The 19,300-nt window shown below is 38.8% G+C and overlaps 42 non-coding genes across 42 annotated transcripts; all 42 read right to left on the reverse strand.

Moving 5' to 3' along the window:
* Positions 1 to 413: 413 nt before the first annotated feature.
* trnal-uaa (transfer RNA leucine (anticodon UAA)) lies at positions 414 to 496 on the reverse strand. The gene has a single exon. It is a non-coding gene; the product is annotated as a tRNA-Leu (tRNA).
* A 298-nt stretch (positions 497 to 794) lies between these two features.
* Positions 795 to 877, reverse strand: trnal-uaa (transfer RNA leucine (anticodon UAA)). The gene has a single exon. It is a non-coding gene; the product is annotated as a tRNA-Leu (tRNA).
* Positions 878 to 1,293: 416 nt separating this feature from the next.
* Positions 1,294 to 1,376, reverse strand: trnal-uaa (transfer RNA leucine (anticodon UAA)). The gene has a single exon. It is a non-coding gene; the product is annotated as a tRNA-Leu (tRNA).
* Positions 1,377 to 1,665: 289 nt separating this feature from the next.
* trnal-uaa (transfer RNA leucine (anticodon UAA)) lies at positions 1,666 to 1,748 on the reverse strand. The gene has a single exon. It is a non-coding gene; the product is annotated as a tRNA-Leu (tRNA).
* Positions 1,749 to 1,858: 110 nt separating this feature from the next.
* On the reverse strand, positions 1,859 to 1,941 carry trnal-uaa (transfer RNA leucine (anticodon UAA)). Its single transcript has one exon. It is a non-coding gene; the product is annotated as a tRNA-Leu (tRNA).
* A 289-nt stretch (positions 1,942 to 2,230) lies between these two features.
* On the reverse strand, positions 2,231 to 2,313 carry trnal-uaa (transfer RNA leucine (anticodon UAA)). Its single transcript has one exon. It is a non-coding gene; the product is annotated as a tRNA-Leu (tRNA).
* Positions 2,314 to 2,611: 298 nt separating this feature from the next.
* Positions 2,612 to 2,694, reverse strand: trnal-uaa (transfer RNA leucine (anticodon UAA)). Its single transcript has one exon. It is a non-coding gene; the product is annotated as a tRNA-Leu (tRNA).
* Positions 2,695 to 2,983: 289 nt separating this feature from the next.
* On the reverse strand, positions 2,984 to 3,066 carry trnal-uaa (transfer RNA leucine (anticodon UAA)). Its single transcript has one exon. It is a non-coding gene; the product is annotated as a tRNA-Leu (tRNA).
* Positions 3,067 to 3,365: 299 nt separating this feature from the next.
* trnal-uaa (transfer RNA leucine (anticodon UAA)) lies at positions 3,366 to 3,448 on the reverse strand. The gene has a single exon. It is a non-coding gene; the product is annotated as a tRNA-Leu (tRNA).
* A 223-nt stretch (positions 3,449 to 3,671) lies between these two features.
* On the reverse strand, positions 3,672 to 3,754 carry trnal-uaa (transfer RNA leucine (anticodon UAA)). The gene has a single exon. It is a non-coding gene; the product is annotated as a tRNA-Leu (tRNA).
* Positions 3,755 to 3,985: 231 nt separating this feature from the next.
* Positions 3,986 to 4,068, reverse strand: trnal-uaa (transfer RNA leucine (anticodon UAA)). The gene has a single exon. It is a non-coding gene; the product is annotated as a tRNA-Leu (tRNA).
* Positions 4,069 to 4,366: 298 nt separating this feature from the next.
* On the reverse strand, positions 4,367 to 4,449 carry trnal-uaa (transfer RNA leucine (anticodon UAA)). Its single transcript has one exon. It is a non-coding gene; the product is annotated as a tRNA-Leu (tRNA).
* A 289-nt stretch (positions 4,450 to 4,738) lies between these two features.
* trnal-uaa (transfer RNA leucine (anticodon UAA)) lies at positions 4,739 to 4,821 on the reverse strand. The gene has a single exon. It is a non-coding gene; the product is annotated as a tRNA-Leu (tRNA).
* A 299-nt stretch (positions 4,822 to 5,120) lies between these two features.
* On the reverse strand, positions 5,121 to 5,203 carry trnal-uaa (transfer RNA leucine (anticodon UAA)). The gene has a single exon. It is a non-coding gene; the product is annotated as a tRNA-Leu (tRNA).
* Positions 5,204 to 5,426: 223 nt separating this feature from the next.
* On the reverse strand, positions 5,427 to 5,509 carry trnal-uaa (transfer RNA leucine (anticodon UAA)). The gene has a single exon. It is a non-coding gene; the product is annotated as a tRNA-Leu (tRNA).
* A 231-nt stretch (positions 5,510 to 5,740) lies between these two features.
* On the reverse strand, positions 5,741 to 5,823 carry trnal-uaa (transfer RNA leucine (anticodon UAA)). The gene has a single exon. It is a non-coding gene; the product is annotated as a tRNA-Leu (tRNA).
* A 298-nt stretch (positions 5,824 to 6,121) lies between these two features.
* On the reverse strand, positions 6,122 to 6,204 carry trnal-uaa (transfer RNA leucine (anticodon UAA)). The gene has a single exon. It is a non-coding gene; the product is annotated as a tRNA-Leu (tRNA).
* A 347-nt stretch (positions 6,205 to 6,551) lies between these two features.
* trnal-uaa (transfer RNA leucine (anticodon UAA)) lies at positions 6,552 to 6,634 on the reverse strand. Its single transcript has one exon. It is a non-coding gene; the product is annotated as a tRNA-Leu (tRNA).
* Positions 6,635 to 6,860: 226 nt separating this feature from the next.
* trnal-uaa (transfer RNA leucine (anticodon UAA)) lies at positions 6,861 to 6,943 on the reverse strand. The gene has a single exon. It is a non-coding gene; the product is annotated as a tRNA-Leu (tRNA).
* Positions 6,944 to 7,243: 300 nt separating this feature from the next.
* On the reverse strand, positions 7,244 to 7,326 carry trnal-uaa (transfer RNA leucine (anticodon UAA)). The gene has a single exon. It is a non-coding gene; the product is annotated as a tRNA-Leu (tRNA).
* Positions 7,327 to 7,557: 231 nt separating this feature from the next.
* On the reverse strand, positions 7,558 to 7,640 carry trnal-uaa (transfer RNA leucine (anticodon UAA)). The gene has a single exon. It is a non-coding gene; the product is annotated as a tRNA-Leu (tRNA).
* Positions 7,641 to 7,979: 339 nt separating this feature from the next.
* Positions 7,980 to 8,062, reverse strand: trnal-uaa (transfer RNA leucine (anticodon UAA)). The gene has a single exon. It is a non-coding gene; the product is annotated as a tRNA-Leu (tRNA).
* Positions 8,063 to 9,995: 1,933 nt separating this feature from the next.
* On the reverse strand, positions 9,996 to 10,078 carry trnal-uaa (transfer RNA leucine (anticodon UAA)). Its single transcript has one exon. It is a non-coding gene; the product is annotated as a tRNA-Leu (tRNA).
* A 298-nt stretch (positions 10,079 to 10,376) lies between these two features.
* Positions 10,377 to 10,459, reverse strand: trnal-uaa (transfer RNA leucine (anticodon UAA)). The gene has a single exon. It is a non-coding gene; the product is annotated as a tRNA-Leu (tRNA).
* A 231-nt stretch (positions 10,460 to 10,690) lies between these two features.
* Positions 10,691 to 10,773, reverse strand: trnal-uaa (transfer RNA leucine (anticodon UAA)). The gene has a single exon. It is a non-coding gene; the product is annotated as a tRNA-Leu (tRNA).
* Positions 10,774 to 10,999: 226 nt separating this feature from the next.
* Positions 11,000 to 11,082, reverse strand: trnal-uaa (transfer RNA leucine (anticodon UAA)). The gene has a single exon. It is a non-coding gene; the product is annotated as a tRNA-Leu (tRNA).
* Positions 11,083 to 11,383: 301 nt separating this feature from the next.
* Positions 11,384 to 11,466, reverse strand: trnal-uaa (transfer RNA leucine (anticodon UAA)). Its single transcript has one exon. It is a non-coding gene; the product is annotated as a tRNA-Leu (tRNA).
* Positions 11,467 to 11,697: 231 nt separating this feature from the next.
* trnal-uaa (transfer RNA leucine (anticodon UAA)) lies at positions 11,698 to 11,780 on the reverse strand. Its single transcript has one exon. It is a non-coding gene; the product is annotated as a tRNA-Leu (tRNA).
* A 231-nt stretch (positions 11,781 to 12,011) lies between these two features.
* On the reverse strand, positions 12,012 to 12,094 carry trnal-uaa (transfer RNA leucine (anticodon UAA)). The gene has a single exon. It is a non-coding gene; the product is annotated as a tRNA-Leu (tRNA).
* Positions 12,095 to 12,581: 487 nt separating this feature from the next.
* trnal-uaa (transfer RNA leucine (anticodon UAA)) lies at positions 12,582 to 12,664 on the reverse strand. The gene has a single exon. It is a non-coding gene; the product is annotated as a tRNA-Leu (tRNA).
* A 226-nt stretch (positions 12,665 to 12,890) lies between these two features.
* On the reverse strand, positions 12,891 to 12,973 carry trnal-uaa (transfer RNA leucine (anticodon UAA)). The gene has a single exon. It is a non-coding gene; the product is annotated as a tRNA-Leu (tRNA).
* A 299-nt stretch (positions 12,974 to 13,272) lies between these two features.
* Positions 13,273 to 13,355, reverse strand: trnal-uaa (transfer RNA leucine (anticodon UAA)). The gene has a single exon. It is a non-coding gene; the product is annotated as a tRNA-Leu (tRNA).
* A 226-nt stretch (positions 13,356 to 13,581) lies between these two features.
* On the reverse strand, positions 13,582 to 13,664 carry trnal-uaa (transfer RNA leucine (anticodon UAA)). Its single transcript has one exon. It is a non-coding gene; the product is annotated as a tRNA-Leu (tRNA).
* Positions 13,665 to 13,964: 300 nt separating this feature from the next.
* Positions 13,965 to 14,047, reverse strand: trnal-uaa (transfer RNA leucine (anticodon UAA)). The gene has a single exon. It is a non-coding gene; the product is annotated as a tRNA-Leu (tRNA).
* Positions 14,048 to 14,278: 231 nt separating this feature from the next.
* On the reverse strand, positions 14,279 to 14,361 carry trnal-uaa (transfer RNA leucine (anticodon UAA)). The gene has a single exon. It is a non-coding gene; the product is annotated as a tRNA-Leu (tRNA).
* Positions 14,362 to 14,587: 226 nt separating this feature from the next.
* Positions 14,588 to 14,670, reverse strand: trnal-uaa (transfer RNA leucine (anticodon UAA)). The gene has a single exon. It is a non-coding gene; the product is annotated as a tRNA-Leu (tRNA).
* A 300-nt stretch (positions 14,671 to 14,970) lies between these two features.
* On the reverse strand, positions 14,971 to 15,053 carry trnal-uaa (transfer RNA leucine (anticodon UAA)). The gene has a single exon. It is a non-coding gene; the product is annotated as a tRNA-Leu (tRNA).
* A 231-nt stretch (positions 15,054 to 15,284) lies between these two features.
* Positions 15,285 to 15,367, reverse strand: trnal-uaa (transfer RNA leucine (anticodon UAA)). The gene has a single exon. It is a non-coding gene; the product is annotated as a tRNA-Leu (tRNA).
* A 226-nt stretch (positions 15,368 to 15,593) lies between these two features.
* trnal-uaa (transfer RNA leucine (anticodon UAA)) lies at positions 15,594 to 15,676 on the reverse strand. The gene has a single exon. It is a non-coding gene; the product is annotated as a tRNA-Leu (tRNA).
* A 300-nt stretch (positions 15,677 to 15,976) lies between these two features.
* On the reverse strand, positions 15,977 to 16,059 carry trnal-uaa (transfer RNA leucine (anticodon UAA)). The gene has a single exon. It is a non-coding gene; the product is annotated as a tRNA-Leu (tRNA).
* Positions 16,060 to 16,285: 226 nt separating this feature from the next.
* On the reverse strand, positions 16,286 to 16,368 carry trnal-uaa (transfer RNA leucine (anticodon UAA)). The gene has a single exon. It is a non-coding gene; the product is annotated as a tRNA-Leu (tRNA).
* Positions 16,369 to 16,669: 301 nt separating this feature from the next.
* Positions 16,670 to 16,752, reverse strand: trnal-uaa (transfer RNA leucine (anticodon UAA)). Its single transcript has one exon. It is a non-coding gene; the product is annotated as a tRNA-Leu (tRNA).
* Positions 16,753 to 19,300: the final 2,548 nt, after the last annotated feature.

The raw sequence follows: 19,300 nt of genomic DNA on the forward strand, positions 1-19,300 counted from the left end.
AGACTCCACATTGGAATTTCACCCTCAGTACTTCAACCTCTTAAATTCTTCTTAAACTTCAAATTGAAAACCAATTATTTTATTACCAGGCTGGGGTTTGAACCCACAATGACATTTTCCATTTGATCTTAAGTCCACCGCAACAAAGACATTTTGTCCATTGGATTTACTACAAATTGAAAACCATTATTTTAAAACTGGTTAATTTTTACTGCAACAGACTCCACATTGGAATTTCACCCTCTGTACTTCAACCTCTTAAATTCTTCTTAAACTTCAAATTGAAAACCAATTATTTTATTATCAGGTTGTGGTTTGAACCCACAAGGACATTTTCCATTTGATCTTAAGTCCAACGCAACAAAGACATTTTGTCCATTGGATTTACTACAAATTGAAAACCATTATTTTATTACCAGGAGTGGGGTTTAAACCCACGAGGACATTTGTCCATTGGATCTTAAGTCCAACGCCTTAACCACTCGGCCATCCTGGTGGGAAGCCTGGTTAATTTTTACTGCAACAGACTCCCACTATTGAATTTAACACTTTAAGGTGTTGGGTTGAAACCAGAATTGTTTTTACTGCAAAATACTCCACATTGGAATTTTACCCTCTGTATTTCAACCTCTTAAATTCTTCTTAAACTTCAAATTGAAAACCAATTATTTTATTACCAGGCTGGGGTTTGAACCTACAAGGACATTTTCCATTTGATCTTACGTCCAATGCAACAAAGACATTTTGTCCATTGGATTTCTTCTTAAACTACAAATTGAAAACCATTATTTTATTACCAGGAGTGGGGTTTGAACCCACGAGAACATTTGTCCATTGGATCTTAAGTCCAACGCCTTAACCACTCGGCCATCCTGGTGGTAAACCTGGTTAGTTTATTCTGCAGCAGACCCCCACTATTGAATTTAACACTTTAAGGTGTGGGGTTGAAGCCAGAATTGTTCTTACTGCAAAACACTCCACATTGGAATTTCACCCTCTGTACTTCAACCTCTTAAATTCTTCTTAAACTTCAAAACCAATTATTTTAGTACCAGGCTGGGGTTTGAACCCACAAGGACATTTTTCCATTTGATCTTAAGTCCAACGCAACAAAGACATTTTGTCCATTGGATTTCTGCTTAAACTACAAATTGAAAACCAATATTTTATTACCAGGAGTGGGGTTTGAACCCACGAGGACATTTGTCCATTGGATCTTAAGTCCAACGCAACAAAGACATTTTTGTCCATTGGATTTCTGCTTAAACTACAAATTGAAAACCAATATTTTATTACCAGGAGTGGGGTTTGAACCCACGAGGACATTTGTCCATTGGATCTTAAGTCCAACGCCTTAACCACTCTGCCATCCTGGTGGTAAACCTGGTTAGTTTATTCTGCAGCAGACCCCCACTATTGAATTTAACACTTTAAGGTGTGGGGTTGAAACCAGAATTGTTCTTACTGCAAAACACTCCACATTGGAATTTCACCCTCTGTACTTCAACCTCTTAAATTCTTCTTAACTTAAAATTGAAAACCAATTATTGTATTACCAGGCTGGGGTTTGAACCCACAAGGACATTTTCCATTTGATCTTAAGTCCAACGCAACAAAGACATTTTGTCCATTGGATTTACTACAAATTGAGAACCATTATTTTATTACCAGGAGTGGGGTTTGAACCCACGAAGACATTTGTCCATTGGATCTTAAGTCCAACGCCTTAACCACTCGGCCATCCTGGTGGGAAACCAGGTTAATTTTTACTGCAACAGACTCCACACTGGAATTTCACCCTCTGTACTTCAACGTCTTAAATTCTTCTTAAACTTCAAATTGAAAACCAATATTTTATTACCAGGAGTGGGGTTTGAACCCACGAGGACATTTGTCCATTGGATCTTAAGTCCAACGCCTTAACCACTCGGCCATCCTGGTGGTAAACCTGGTTAGTTTATTCTGCAGCAGACCCCCTCTATTGAATTTAACACTTTAAGGTGTGGGGTTGAAACCAGAATTGTTCTTACTGCAAAAAAATCCACATTGGAATTTCACCCTCTGTACTTCAACCTCTTAAATTCTTCTTAACTTCAAATTGAACACCAATTATTTTATTATCAGGTTGGGGTTTGAACCTACAAGGACATTTTCCATTTGATCTTAAGTCCAACGCAACAAAGACATTTTGTCCATTGGATTTACTACAAATTGAAAACCATTATTTTATTACCAGGAGTGGGGTTTGAACCCACGAGGACATTTGTCCATTGGATCTTAAGTCCAACGCCTTAACCACTCGGCCATCCTGGTGGGAAACCTGGTTAATTTTTACTGCAACAGACTCCCACTATTGAATTTAACACTTTAAGGTGTTGGGTTGAAACCAGAATTGTTTTTACTGCAAAATACTCCACATTGGAATTTTACCCTCTGTATTTCAACCTCTTAAATTCTTCTTAAACTTCAAATTGAAAACCAATTATTTTATTACCAGGCTGGGGTTTGAACCTACAAGGACATTTTCCATTTGATCTTACGTCCAATGCAACAAAGACATTTTGTCCATTGGATTTCTTCTTAAACTACAAATTGAAAACCATTATTTTATTACCAGGAGTGGGGTTTGAACCCACGAGGACATTTGTCCATTGGATCTTAAGTCCAACGCCTTAACCACTCAGCCATCCTGGTGGTAAACCTGGTTAGTTTATTCTGCAGCAGACCCCCACTATTGAATTTAACACTTTAAGGTGTGGGGTTGAAACCAGATTTGTTCTTACTGCAAAACACTCCACATTGGAATTTCACCCTCTGTACTTCAACCTCTTAAATTCTTCTTAACTTAAAATTGAAAACCAATTATTGCATTACCAGGCTGGGGTTTGAACCCACAAGGACATTTTCCATTTGATCTTAAGTCCAACGCAACAAAGACATTTTGTCCATTGGATTTACTACAAATTGAAAACCATTATTTTATTACCAGGAGTGGGGTTTGAACCCACGAAGACATTTGTCCATTGGATCTTAAGTCCAACGCCTTAACCATTTGGCCATCCTGGTGGGAAACCTGGTTAATTTTTACTGCAACAGACTCCCACTATTGAATTTAACACTTTAAGGTGTTGGGTTGAAACCAGAATTGTTTTTACTGCAAAATACTCCACATTGGAATTTGACCCTCTGTATTTCAACCTCTTAAATTCTTCTTAAACTTCAAATTGAAAACCAATTATTTTAGTACCAGGCTGGGGTTTGAACCCACAAGGACATTTTTCCATTTGATCTTAAGTCCAACGCAACAAAGACATTTTGTCCATTGGATTTCTGCTTAAACTACAAATTGAATACCAATATTTTATTACCAGGAGTGGGGTTTGAACCCACGAGGACATTTGTCCATTGGATCTTAAGTCCAACGCCTTAACCACTCGGCCATCCTGGTCGGAAACCTGGTTAATTTTTACTGCAACAGACTCCACATTGGAATTTCACCCTCTGTACTTCAACGTCTTAAATTCTTCTTTAACTTCAAATTGAAAACCAATTATTTTATTATCAGGCTGGGGTTTGAACCCACAAGGACATTTTCCATTTGATCTTAAGTCCAACGCAACAAAGACATTTTGTCCATTGGATTTACTACAAATTGAAAAACATTATTTTATTACCAGGAGTGGGGTTTGAACCCACGAGGACATTTGTCCATTGGATCTTAAGTCCAACGCCTTAACCACTCGGCCATCCTGGTGGGAAACCTGGTTAATTTTTACTGCAACAGACTCCACATTGGAATTTCACCCTCTGTACTTCAACGTCTTAAATTCTTCTTTAACTTCAAATTGAAAACCAATTATTTTATTATCAGGCTGGGGTTTGAACCCACAAGGACATTTTCCATTTGATCTTAAGTCCAACGCAACAAAGACATTTTGTCCATTGGATTTCTGCTAAAACTACAAATTGAAAACCATTATTTTATTACCAGGAGCGGGGTTTGAACCCACGAGGACATTCGTCCATTGGATCTTAAGTCCAACGCCTTAACCACTCGGCCATCCTGGTGGGAAACCTGGTTAATTTTTACTGCAACAGACTCCCACTATTGAATTTAACACTTTAAGGTGTTGGGTTGAAACCAGAATTGTTTTTACTGCAAAATACTCCACATTGGAATTTGACCCTCTGTATTTCAACCTCTTAAATTCTTCTTAAACTTCAAATTGAACACCAATTATTTTATTACCAGGCTGGGGTTTGAACCCACAAGGACATTTTCCATTTGATCTTAAGTCCAACGCAACAAAGACATTTTGTCCATTGGATTTCTTTTTAAACTACAAATTGAAAACCATTATTTTATTACCAGGAGTGGGGTTTGAACCCACGAGGACATTTGTCCATTGGATCTTAAGTCCAACGCCTTAACCACTCGGCCATCCTGGTGGTAAACCTGGTTAGTTTATTCTGCAGCAGACCCCCACTATTGAATTTAACACTTTAAGGTGTGGGGTTGAAACCAGAATTGTTCTTACTGCAAAACACTCCACATTGGAATTTCACCCTCTGTACTTCAACCTCTTAAATTCTTCTTAACTTAAAATTGAAAACCAATCATTGCATTACCAGGCTGGGGTTTGAACCCACAAGGACATTTTCCATTTGATCTTAAGTCCAACACAACAAAGACATTTTGTCCATTGGATTTACTACAACTTGAAAACCATTATTTTATTACCAGGAGTGGGGTTTGAACCCACGAAGACATTTGTCCATTGGATCTTAAGTCCAACGCCTTAACCACTCGGCCATCCTGGTGGGAAACCTGGTTAATTTTTACTGCAACAGACTCCCACTATTGAATTTAACACTTTAAGGTGTTGGGTTGAAACCAGAATTGTTTTTACTGCAAAATACTCCACATTGGAATTTGACCCTCTGTATTTCAACCTCTTAAATTCTTCTTAAACTTCAAATTGAAAACCAATTATTTTAGTACCAGGCTGGGGTTTGAACCCACAAGGACATTTTTCCATTTGATCTTAAGTCCAACGCAACAAAGACATTTTGTCCATTGGATTTCTGCTTAAACTACAAATTGAATACCAATATTTTATTACCAGGAGTGGGGTTTGAACCCACGAGGACATTTGTCCATTGGATCTTAAGTCCAACGCCTTAACCACTCGGCCATCCTGGTCGGAAACCTGGTTAATTTTTACTGCAACAGACTCCACATTGGAATTTCACCCTCTGTACTTCAACGTCTTAAATTCTTCTTTAACTTCAAATTGAAAACCAATTATTTTATTATCAGGCTGGGGTTTGAACCCACAAGGACATTTTCCATTTGATCTTAAGTCCAACGCAACAAAGACATTTTGTCCATTGGATTTACTACAAATTGAAAAACATTATTTTATTACCAGGAGTGGGGTTTGAACCCACGAGGACATTTGTCCATTGGATCTTAAGTCCAACGCCTTAACCACTCGGCCATCCTGGTGGGAAACCTGGTTAATTTTTACTGCAACAGACTCCACATTGGAATTTCACCCTCTGTACTTCAACGTCTTAAATTCTTCTTTAACTTCAAATTGAAAACCAATTATTTTATTATCAGGCTGGGGTTTGAACCCACAAGGACATTTTCCATTTGATCTTAAGTCCAACGCAACAAAGACATTTTGTCCATTGGATTTCTGCTAAAACTACAAATTGAAAACCATTATTTTATTACCAGGAGCGGGGTTTGAACCCACGAGGACATTCGTCCATTGGATCTTAAGTCCAACGCCTTAACCACTCGGCCATCCTGGTGGGAAACCTGGTTAATTTTTACTGCAACAGACTCCCACTATTGAATTTAACACTTTAAGGTGTTGGGTTGAAACCAGAATTGTTTTTACTGCAAAATACTCCACATTGGAATTTGACCCTCTGTATTTCAACCTCTTAAATTCTTCTTAAACTTCAAATTGAACACCAATTATTTTATTACCAGGCTGGGGTTTGAACCCACAAGGACATTTTCCATTTGATCTTAAGTCCAACGCAACAAAGACATTTTGTCCATTGGATTTCTTTTTAAACTACAAATTGAAAACCATTATTTTATTACCAGGAGTGGGGTTTGAACCCACGAGGACATTTATCCACTGGATCTTAAGTCCAACGCCTTAACCACTCGGCCATCCTGGTGGGAAACCTGGTTAATTTTTACTGCAAAAGACTCCACATTGGAATTTGACCCTCTGTACTTCAACCTCTTAAATTCTTCTTAAACTTCAAAACCAATTATTTTAGTACCAGGCTGGGGTTTGAACCCACAAGGACATTTTTCCATTTTATCTTAAGTCCAACGCAACAAAGACATTTTGTCCATTGGATTTCTTTTTAAACTACAAATTGAAAACCATTATTTTATTACCAGGAGTGGGGTTTGAACCCACAAGGACATTTTCCATTTGATCTTAAGTCCAACGCAACAAAGACATTTTGTCCATTGGATTTCTTTTTAAACTACAAATTGAAAACCATTATTTTATTACCAGGAGTGGGGTTTGAACCCACGAGGACATTTATCCACTGGATCTTAAGTCCAACGCCTTAACCACTCGGCCATCCTGGTGGGAAACCTGGTTAATTTTTACTGCAAAAGACTCCACATTGGAATTTGACCCTCTGTACTTCAACCTCTTAAATTCTTCTTAAACTTCAAAACCAATTATTTTAGTACCAGGCTGGGGTTTGAACCCACAAGGACATTTTTCCATTTGATCTTAAGTCCAACGCAACAAAGACATTTTGTCCATTGGATTTCTTTTTAAACTACAAATTGAAAACCATTATTTTATTACCAGGAGTGGGGTTTGAACCCCCGAGGACATTTGTCCATTGGATCTTAAGTCCAACGCCTTAACCACTCGGCCACCCTGGCGGGAAATCTGGTTAATTTTTTTCTGCAGCAGACCCACCACTATTGAATTTAACACTTTAAGGTGTGGGGTTGAAACCAGAATTGTTTTTACTGCAAAACACTCCACATTGGAATTTCACCCTCTGTACTTCAACCTCTTAAATTCTTCTTAAACTTCAAATTGAACACCAATTATTTTATTACCAGGCTGGGGTTTGAACCCACAAGGACATTTTCCATTTGATCTTAAGTCCAACGCAACAAAGACATTTTGTCCATTGGATTTCTTTTTAAACTACAAATTGAAAACCATTATTTTATTACCAGGAGTGGGGTTTGAACCCACGAGGACATTTATCCACTGGATCTTAAGTCCAACGCCTTAACCACTCGGCCATCCTGGTGGGAAACCTGGTTAATTTTTACTGCAACAGACTCCACATTGGAATTTCACCCTCTGTACTTCAACCTCTCAAATTCTTCTTAAAGTTCAAATTGAACACCAATTATTTTATTACCAGGCTGGGGTTTGAACCCACAAGAACATTTTCCATTTGATCTTAAGTCCAACGCAACAAAGACATTTTGTCCATTGGATTTCTTTTTAAACTACAAATTGAAAACCATTATTTTATTACCAGGAGTGGGGTTTGAACCCACGAGGACATTTATCCATTGGATCTTAAGTCCAACGCCTTAACCACTCGGCCATCCTGGTGGGAAACCTGGATAATTTTTACTGCAAAAGACTCCACATTGGAATTTGACCCTCTGTACTTCAACCTCTTAAATTCTTCTTAAACTTCAAAACCAATTATTTTAGTACCAGGCTGGGGTTTGAACCCACAAGGACATTTTTCCATTTTATCTTAAGTCCAACGCAACAAAGACATTTTGTCCATTGGATTTCTTTTTAAACTACAAATTGAAAACCATTATTTTATTACCAGGAGTGGGGTTTGAACCCACGAGGACATTTTCCATTTGATCTTAAGTCCAACGCAACAAAGACATTTTGTCCATTGGATTTACTACAAATTGAAAAACATTATTTTATTACCAGGAGTGGGTTTTGAACCCACGAGGACATTTGTCCATTGGATCTTAAGTCCAACGCCTTAACCACTCGGCCATCCTGGTGGGAAAACTGGTTAATTTTTACTGCAACAGACTCCACACTGGAATTTCACCCTCTGTACTTCAACGTCTTAAATTCTTCTTTAAAGGTGCAATACCTAAGATCTAGATGCCGCTAGAGGGCGCTACATTCAAAACAACAACAACGGCTTTGCTTGATGACGCCGTGGAGGAACGCGGAATGATGGGAACTGTTGTTTTCAACTCCACCGTGGATAAATCAGTCAGACGGGAATCGAAAATTAGTTGTCATGGATGAGGTAAAGTTCGATTTCTATAAACGTTGCGTTTAATGATATGCTTGTATTTCATTAAACTGAAATAACCGTGCAAGAAAAGTCAGGTTTAAAAGTAAATTAGTTATCACAGATGTTACTGTACGAGTCACTGGACGAAGCTATGGTGGAGAGGGTTTGAAGGGGCAGGTCTCTCGCAAGGAGTTGACGTGGTTGGCCCTCCTTGGTAACTTTATAAAAATAAAAAATCAATTTAATGTCAGTTATCCCAACCTGCAAGAATTCATTTCCGGGAGGTATATTTCGATAACAAGATTGTGGGGGTGGGAGGGAAGGCTAACTTTCGCGTTCGCGAGGCACAAACGCAAAGTCTCTCCCTCTGTACAGTGCACGCGCAGCGCACTGTATGTTATGCGCGCAGTATGCCTCGCTCTAACATTATATCCCGGGAGATTTGAACTAATTTGCGGGCATCAGGGAAACGCTATCAATATGCGGGAGATCCGGGAGACTTGGGATGTCTGCAATGTACATTTGACACATCTTTTCATGTCGTGTAAGTATTCAACCACAGCTACAGTTTCACAAAATTAACGTTAAGGGGGTCGCACTCCGGACGAGAAGCTGCAGCGCCGTGTTGCACCACATAATTATTTGAACACATTATTATCTATAAGTGTACACATACCGGCGGCGCCATTCGGCGTCTGTCCGCGGCGCCCAGCAACGTTTCAGGACCGTGTTCAAAACCCTGCTGCGCCACAGAGCGCCATTTACATAGTTTTATATAAAATTGTAATTATTTTTGCCTCAAACCGTTGCTAATGGATCCTGACTTTGCCCTATGCTGCAATATCTATGCATTTAGTTTTGCAGTCATTTACAGAAATCAGCTGCTTGAATGACAATTACTGATTATTATTAGATTTTTCACGTGAGATTCTCAATTCATTCTGTGAACGGATGATCTGAGGTAAAGTTTTCAGAATGCAGACTCAGCAACGATTGTATTTAATTGTACAGTACAATAACATAGAACAGACATTATCTTCATTTTCTGTCATTAAACATAACAATATTGCTGGCCATACACTGATGAGAAAGTGCACGTCCGGTGTTCGATAACGTTACTGGAGTTGTCCTAAACGTGACGCGGCGCTTCTCGTCCGGTGTGCGACCCCCTTTACAGCCAACAGTTCACATTCCGAGAATAAATGAAAAGAATATATGTGCTCCATTCCATAACAAATGCGCGAAACAAGCTGTCGTTTGATAGACGCTAACGCACAACTACAACTACCGCATTTGTCCAGGACTACACGTAGTAAGAGCGGAAACCGAGGTAAGCGGATATGACGCGATTGACTCGCGACTCCCAGCTCACCCCTGCTGACACGTGCCGTTTCCTTGGTTAAAATCTCAATTTTCTCGCGATTTAAACATTGTTTGAAACATTTGGAATATTGTGAGTTATCATCTTTACTAAATATATAACACTGGCCTTGTGATTTTGGGATATTTTAATGCAAAAATCTTAGGTATTGCACCTTTAACTTCAAATTGAAAACCAATTATTTTATTATCAGGCTGGGGTTTGAACCCACAAGGACATTTTCCATTTGATCTTAAGTCCAACGCAACAAAGACATTTTGTCCATTGGATTTCTGCTAAAACTACAAATTGAAAACCATTATTTTATTACCAGGAGCGGGGTTTGAACCCACGAGGACATTCGTCCATTGGATCTTAAGTCCAACGCCTTAACCACTCGGCCATCCTGGTGGGAAACCTGGTTAATTTTTACTGCAACAGACTCCCACTATTGAATTTAACACTTTAAGGTGTTGGGTTGAAACCAGAATTGTTTTTACTGCAAAATACTCCACATTGGAATTTGACCCTCTGTATTTCAACCTCTTAAATTCTTCTTAAACTTCAAATTGAACACCAATTATTTTATTACCAGGCTGGGGTTTGAACCCACAAGGACATTTTCCATTTGATCTTAAGTCCAACGCAACAAAGACATTTTGTCCATTGGATTTCTTTTTAAACTACAAATTGAAAACCATTATTTTATTACCAGGAGTGGGGTTTGAACCCACGAGGACATTTATCCACTGGATCTTAAGTCCAACGCCTTAACCACTCGGCCATCCTGGTGGGAAACCTGGTTAATTTTTACTGCAACATACTCCACATTGGAATTTCACCCTCTGTACTTCAACCTCTTAAATTCTTCTTAAACTTCAAATTGAACACCAATTATTTTATTACCAGGCTGGGGTTTGAACCCACAAGAACATTTTCCATTTGATCTTAAGTCCAACGCAACAAAGACATTTTGTCCATTGGATTTCTTTTTAAACTACAAATTGAAAACCATTATTTTATTACCAGGAGTGGGGTTTGAACCCACGAGGACATTTATCCATTGGATCTTAAGTCCAACGCCTTAACCACTCGGCCATCCTGGTGGGAAACCTGGATAATTTTTACTGCAAAAGACTCCACATTGGAATTTGACCCTCTGTACTTCAACCTCTTAAATTCTTCTTAAACTTCAAAACCAATTATTTTAGTACCAGGCTGGGGTTTGAACCCACAAGGACATTTTTCCATTTTATCTTAAGTCCAACGCAACAAAGACATTTTGTCCATTGGATTTCTTTTTAAACTACAAATTGAAAACCATTATTTTATTACCAGGAGTGGGGTTTGAACCCACGAGGACATTTGTCCATTGGATCTTAAGTCCAACGCCTTAACCACTCGGCCACCCTGGCGGGAAATCTGGTTAATTTTTTTCTGCAGCAGACCCACCACTATTGAATTTAACACTTTAAGGTGTGGGGTTGAAACCAGAATTTGTTTTTACTGCAAAACACTCCACATTGGAATTTCACCCTCTGTACTTCAACCTCTTAAATTCTTCTTAAACTTCAAATTGAACACCAATTATTTTATTACCAGGCTGGGGTTTGAACCCACAAGGACATTTTCCATTTGATCTTAAGTCCAACGCAACAAAGACATTTTGTCCATTGGATTTCTTTTTAAACTACAAATTGAAAACCATTATTTTATTACCAGGAGTGGGGTTTGAACCCACGAGGACATTTATCCACTGGATCTTAAGTCCAACGCCTTAACCACTCGGCCATCCTGGTGGGAAACCTGGTTAATTTTTACTGCAACAGACTCCACATTGGAATTTCACCCTCTGTACTTCAACCTCTTAAATTCTTCTTAAACTTCAAATTGAACACCAATTATTTTATTACCAGGCTGGGGTTTGAACCCACAAGGACATTTTCCATTTGATCTTAAGTCCAACGCAACAAAGACATTTTGTCCATTGGATTTCTTTTTAAACTACAAATTGAAAACCATTATTTTATTACCAGGAGTGGGGTTTGAACCCACGAGGACATTTATCCACTGGATCTTAAGTCCAACGCCTTAACCACTCGGCCATCCTGGTGGGAAACCTGGTTAATTTTTACTGCAACAGACTCCACATTGGAATTTCACCCTCTGTACTTCAACCTCTTAAATTCTTCTTAAAGTTCAAATTGAACACCAATTATTTTATTACCAGGCTGGGGTTTGAACCCACAAGAACATTTTCCATTTGATCTTAAGTCCAACGCAACAAAGACATTTTGTCCATTGGATTTCTTTTTAAACTACAAATTGAAAACCATTATTTTATTACCAGGAGTGGGGTTCGAACCCACGAGGACATTTATCCATTGGATCTTAAGTCCAACGCCTTAACCACTCGGCCATCCTGGTGGGAAACCTGGATAATTTTTACTGCAAAAGACTCCACATTGGAATTTGACCCTCTGTACTTCAACCTCTTAAATTCTTCTTAAACTTCAAAACCAATTATTTTAGTACCAGGCTGGGGTTTGAACCCACAAGGACATTTTTCCATTTTATCTTAAGTCCAACGCCTTAACCACTCGGCCACCCTGGCGGGAAATCTGGTTAATTTTTTTCTGCAGCAGACCCACCACTATTGAATTTAACACTTTAAGGTGTGGGGTTGAAACCAGAATTGTTTTTACTGCAAAACACTCCACATTGGAATTTCACCCTCTGTACTTCAACCTCTTAAATTCTTCTTAAACTTCAAATTGAACACCAATTAATTTATTACCAGGCTGGGGTTTGAACCCACAAGGACATTTTCCATTTGATCTTAAGTCCAACGCAACAAAGACATTTTGTCCATTGGATTTCTTTTTAAACTACAAATTGAAAACCATTATTTTATTACCAGGAGTGGGGTTTGAACCCACGAGGACATTTATCCATTGGATCTTAAGTCCAACGCCTTAACCACTCGGCCATCCTGGTGGGAAACCTGGATAATTTTTACTGCAAAAGACTCGACATTGGAATTTGACCCTCTGTACTTCAACCTCTTAAATTCTTCTTAAACTTCAAAACCAATTATTTTAGTACCAGGCTGGGGTTTGAACCCACAAGGACATTTTTCCATTTTATCTTAAGTCCAACGCAACAAAGACATTTTGTCCATTGGATTTCTTTTTAAACTACAAATTGAAAACCATTATTTTATTACCAGGAGTGGGGTTTGAACCCACGAGGACATTTGTCCATTGGATCTTAAGTCCAACGCCTTAACCACTCGGCCACCCTGGCGGGAAATCTGGTTAATTTTTTTCTGCAGCAGACCCACCACTATTGAATTTAACCCTTTAAGGTGTGGGGTTGAAACCAGAATTGTTTTACTGCAAAACACTCCACATTGGAATTTTACCCTCTGTACTTCAACCTCTTAAATTCTTCTTAAAGTTCAAATTGAACACCAATTATTTTATTACCAGGCTGGGGTTTGAACCCACAAGAACATTTTCCATTTGATCTTAAGTCCAACGCAACAAAGACATTTTGTCCATTGGATTTCTTTTTAAACTACAAATTGAAAACCATTATTTTATTACCAGGAGTGGGGTTCGAACCCACGAGGACATTTATCCATTGGATCTTAAGTCCAACGCCTTAACCACTCGGCCATCCTGGTGGGAAACCTGGATAATTTTTACTGCAAAAGACTCCACATTGGAATTTGACCCTCTGTACTTCAACCTCTTAAATTCTTCTTAAACTTCAAAACCAATTATTTTAGTACCAGGCTGGGGTTTGAACCCACAAGGACATTTTTCCATTTGATCTTAAGTCCAACGCAACAAAGACATTTTGTCCATTGGATTTCTTTTTAAACTACAAATTGAAAACCATTATTTTATTACCAGGAGTGGGGTTTGAACCCACGAGGACATTTGTCCATTGGATCTTAAGTCCAACGCCTTAACCACTCGGCCACCCTGGCGGGAAATCTGGTTAATTTTTTTCTGCAGCAGACCCACCACTATTGAATTTAACACTTTAAGGTGTGGGGTTGAAACCAGAATTGTTTTTACTGCAAAACACTCCACATTGGAATTTCACCCTCTGTACTTCAACCTCTTAAATTCTTCTTAAACTTCAAATTGAACACCAATTATTTTATTACCAGGCTGGGGTTTGAACCCACAAGGACATTTTCCATTTGATCTTAAGTCCAACGCAACAAAGACATTTTGTCCATTGGATTTCTTTTTAAACTACAAATTGAAAACCATTATTTTATTACCAGGAGTGGGGTTTGAACCCACGAGGACATTTATCCACTGGATCTTAAGTCCAACGCCTTAACCACTCGGCCATCCTGGTGGGAAACCTGGTTAATTTTTACTGCAACAGACTCCACATTGGAATTTCACCCTCTGTACTTCAACCTCTTAAATTCTTCTTAAAGTTCAAATTGAACACCAATTATTTTATTACCAGGCTGGGGTTTGAACCCACAAGAACATTTTCCATTTGATCTTAAGTCCAACGCAACAAAGACATTTTGTCCATTGGATTTCTTTTTAAACTACAAATTGAAAACCATTATTTTATTACCAGGAGTGGGGTTTGAACCCACGAGGACATTTATCCATTGGATCTTAAGTCCAACGCCTTAACCACTCGGCCATCCTGGTGGGAAACCTGGATAATTTTTACTGCAAAAGACTCCACATTGGAATTTGACCCTCTGTACTTCAACCTCTTAAATTCTTCTTAAACTTCAAAACCAATTATTTTAGTACCAGGCTGGGGTTTGAACCCACAAGGACATTTTTCCATTTTATCTTAAGTCCAACGCAACAAAGACATTTTGTCCATTGGATTTCTTTTTAAACTACAAATTGAAAACCATTATTTTATTACCAGGAGTGGGGTTTGAACCCACGAGGACATTTGTCCATTGGATCTTAAGTCCAACGCCTTAACCACTCGGCCACCCTGGCGGGAAATCTGGTTAATTTTTTTCTGCAGCAGACCCACCACTATTGAATTTAACACTTTAAGGTGTGGGGTTGAAACCAGAATTGTTTTTACTGCAAAACACTCCACATTGGAATTTCACCCTCTGTACTTCAACCTCTTAAATTCTTCTTAAACTTCAAATTGAACACCAATTAATTTATTACCAGGCTGGGGTTTGAACCCACAAGGACATTTTCCATTTGATCTTAAGTCCAACGCAACAAAGACATTTTGTCCATTGGATTTCTTTTTAAACTACAAATTGAAAACCATTATTTTATTACCAGGAGTGGGGTTTGAACCCACGAGGACATTTATCCATTGGATCTTAAGTCCAACGCCTTAACCACTCGGCCATCCTGGTGGGAAACCTGGATAATTTTTACTGCAACAGACTCCACATTGGAATTTCACCCTCTGTACTTCAACCTCTTAAATTCTTCTTAAAGTTCAAATTGAACACCAATTATTTTATTACCAGGCTGGGGTTTGAACCCACAAGAACATTTTCCATTTGATCTTAAGTCCAACGCAACAAAGACATTTTGTCCATTGGATTTCTTTTTAAACTACAAATTGAAAACCATTATTTTATTACCAGGAGTGGGGTTTGAACCCACGAGGACATTTATCCATTGGATCTTAAGTCCAACGCCTTAACCACTCGGCCATCCTGGTGGGAAACCTGGGTAATTTTTACTGCAAAAGACTCCACATTGGAATTTGACCCTCTGTACTTCAACCTCTTAAATTCTTCTTAAACTTCAAAACCAATTATTTTAGTACCAGGCTGGGGTTTGAACCCACAAGGACATTTTTCCATTTTATCTTAAGTCCAACGCAACAAAGACATTTTGTCCATTGGATTTCTTTTTAAACTACAAATTGAAAACCATTATTTTATTACCAGGAGTGGGGTTTGAACCCACGAGGACATTTGTCCATTGGATCTTAAGTCCAACGCCTTAACCACTCGGCCACCCTGGCGGGAAATCTGGTTAATTTTTTTCTGCAGCAGACCCACCACTATTGAATTTAACACTTTAAGGTGTGGGGTTGAAACCAGAATTGTTTTTACTGCAAAACACTCCACATTGGAATTTCACCCTCTGTACTTCAACCTCTTAAATTCTTCTTAAACTTCAAATTGAACACCAATTAATTTATTACCAGGCTGGGGTTTGAACCCACAAGGACATTTTCCATTTGATCTTAAGTCCAACGCAACAAAGACATTTTGTCCATTGGATTTCTTTTTAAACTACAAATTGAAAACCATTATTTTATTACCAGGAGTGGGGTTTGAACCCACGAGGACATTTATCCATTGGATCTTAAGTCCAACGCCTTAACCACTCGGCCATCCTGGTGGGAAACCTGGATAATTTTTACTGCAAAAGACTCCACATTGGAATTTGACCCTCTGTACTTCAACCTCTTAAATTCTTCTTAAACTTCAAAACCAATTATTTTAGTACCAGGCTGGGGTTTGAACCCACAAGGACATTTTTCCATTTGATCTTAAGTCCAACGCAACAAAGACATTTTGTCCATTGGATTTCTTTTTAAACTACAAATTGAAAACCATTATTTTATTACCAGGAGTGGGGTTTGAACCCACGAGGACATTTGTCCATTGGATCTTAAGTCCAACGCCTTAACCACTCGGCCACCCTGGTGGGAAATCTGGTTAATTTTTTTCTGCAGCAGACCCACCACTATTGAATTTAACACTTTAAGGTGTGGGGTTGAAACCAGAATTGTTTTTACTGCAAAACACTCCACATTGGAATTTTACCCTCTGTACTTCAACCTCTTAAATTCTTCTTAAACTTCAAATTGAAAACCAATTATTTTATTACCAGGCTGGGGTTTGAACCCACAAGGACATTTTCCATTTGATCTGAAGTCCAACGCAACAAAGACATTTTGTCCATTGGATTTCTGCTTAAACTACAAATTGAAAACCAATTATTTTATTACCAGGAGTGGGGTTTCAACCCACAAAGACATTTGTCCATTGGAACTTAAGTCCAACGCCTTAACCACTCGGCGATCCTGGTGGGAAAACTGGTTAATTATTACTGCAGCAGACCTCCGCTATTGAATTTATCACTTTAAGGTGTGGGGTTGAAACCAGAATTGTTTTTACTGCAACATACTCCACACTGGAATTGACCCTCTGTACTCCAACCTCTTAAATTCTTCTTAAACTTCAAATTGAAAACCAAGTATTTTATTACCAGGCTGGGGTTTGAACCCACAAGGACATTTTTTTCATTGGATCTTAAGCCCAATGCCACAATGACATTTTGTCCATTGGATTTCTCCTTAATCTTCAATTTGAAAACCATTTTTTTTTGGTACCAGCTGAGTGGGGTTTGAAGTTTGAACCCACAAGGACATTTGTCCATTGGATCTTAAGTCCAACACCTTAACCACTGGGCCATCCTGGGAAACCTGCTTAATTTGAAAAACTGAAAGACACTAACAGGTTATGATGTATTAGTTTTTGTCAAGGTGTCATCACCAAGACATCTCAAATAATGTCATTTGCATTAAAATGTCATAACTGATCTAATAGGCAGTTGTCATAAACACCCATGAAACTTCATATTTGATTATAAAGGTGTCATGTCAGTCTTATGCACATCCTTCAAGGAAAGTGTTACCGCATTTTTTTTAAATATGGTACTTCCCCCCCATGCTCCCCCACATACAGTAGATCTATGTAACAGTGTAGTAACAGACAGTATAGAGTGTCTTACTTTCACTACAGCTACATATTTAATATCAATCTTTTGCAGTTTAATAATTGCACACATCCATATCACAATTTTTATTCTATTTTGATCTATCTGTTCTCAACCCACATCCTGCCCACATGAAATACTAGCCCTGTTACCTACCAGGAAGCTGCAAATATAAACTGAGTGTGAAAGATAGTTTTGGAGACTTTTGGAGTCTTGACACATCTGCAAGGCCAATCTTCCTTGTACAGACCAAGTTCTTATTTTACATGGGAAGAAACTGAAATGACAGGCAGGGAAGGATATACAGAGAAATACATCAGGTGATTCGAGTTTAGGTCGAAAGTAAACTTTTTCAGACAGAAAAGAGTCCATTAAATGTAATGCCCTGGGGTGTGACTGTGATATCCTATTTCTGACATTTGAATACAGCACAAAAGGCTACAATTTTTTTGTGTAAATCTCAGAGACTGAGAAGTGGAGTGAAGAGAAGGATAATAATTTCATGAAGTGCACCTTCTTTCTAACATCCTGTTGTTCCTGATTTAATGATGGCAATAAGCCAGCAAATGTATTTAAAGGCTGCTGACCAGCAGTTGGGCTCCTGATGATTGACGTTTTATAATTGTGGATAACGCTCAAGTCACCATTAAAAGCCAGTGGAGTTTTAGATTGTGTCAGCAGTGATATAGATAATTCCCCTGGCCCAAGAAGTTCTTGAGAATCCTCAAGTTACATTCATTAGAAATGCTGAGTAGGAGAGAGCAAAGGATTTCACTGGGTTTAATTTTCCCACGTCCGGATCATGTACCTCCCCAGAGAACTGACTTGTACATGGCCCTGAACACGCTTCACAACCCTGTCTTTCAATATAATGTTCTGCATAATCAATATTACAGCTCTCAATGTCGATGCTGAGATTCTCAAGGACATGATAATTATTTAAATACCACAGTTTTATTGATTGATACATGTGGGCACCTGCAGAAATGGACAGCTTCCTGCTTATTTGATTGGGATAGTTTACCACTGCGATTTAAGGCTTTCGGAAATGCATGGACATGTTGCACTGCTTATACTTAATGTTGTTCAAACGTTAATATGCATATTAACAATATTACACACAGCCTTGCTCAATCTGCCAAACGTGGAGGGGAACTTTTCCCTTATTCAAACACGTAACGTTAGACACGTAAACACCATTAAATCAAACGTTAATGCATACGATACTCAACATTGTTCAGTTACCGGTACTCAGAACATAAAATGCTCACTTATTACGGCTTTTCTCCCAAAAGTGGAGGTGAACTTTTCCCTAATTCATTAAACACGTAGCAAGTAGCACGTATGCCCCTCGTAGTAAAAGAAACAGTCTGATAACACTCAATCAAACGTTAGTGCATACTGCATACAGTATTCAACATGTTCAACATACTTGTTCGTATAACCATAGACTATAAAAAAAGCGTATAACACGTAAAGCTCACTTTTTTCCAGTTCATTCCCCGTCTACGAATCCCTGAAATTCTACTTCTTCAGTGTCCGAATTAAATAGTTGGGCGATTACAGCATCCAACCTGCCCCGCTCCCTCTCGTCATTATCCGAGTCAGTGTCGCTGCTGTTGCCTGGTAGTTCAAGATATTATTCCCGCCTTCGCGAAAGCTCGGATCACAGTTGAGACTGATATATCGGCCCAGGCATCCACGATCCATTGGCAGATAGTGGCGTAAGTCGCCCAACTTTTCACCCCGTCTTGGTGAAAGTGTGTTCACCTTCTGTCATCCACTGCTCCCACGCAGCTCGCAGTCTAGCTTTGAACGCCCTGTTGACACCAATATCTAGTGGCTGGAGTTCTTTAGT

Source organism: Pimephales promelas, chromosome 15 (genome assembly GCF_988280905.1).
Source record: "Pimephales promelas chromosome 15, fPimPro1.hap1.1, whole genome shotgun sequence".
NCBI classification, from domain to species: domain Eukaryota; kingdom Metazoa; phylum Chordata; class Actinopteri; order Cypriniformes; family Leuciscidae; genus Pimephales; species Pimephales promelas.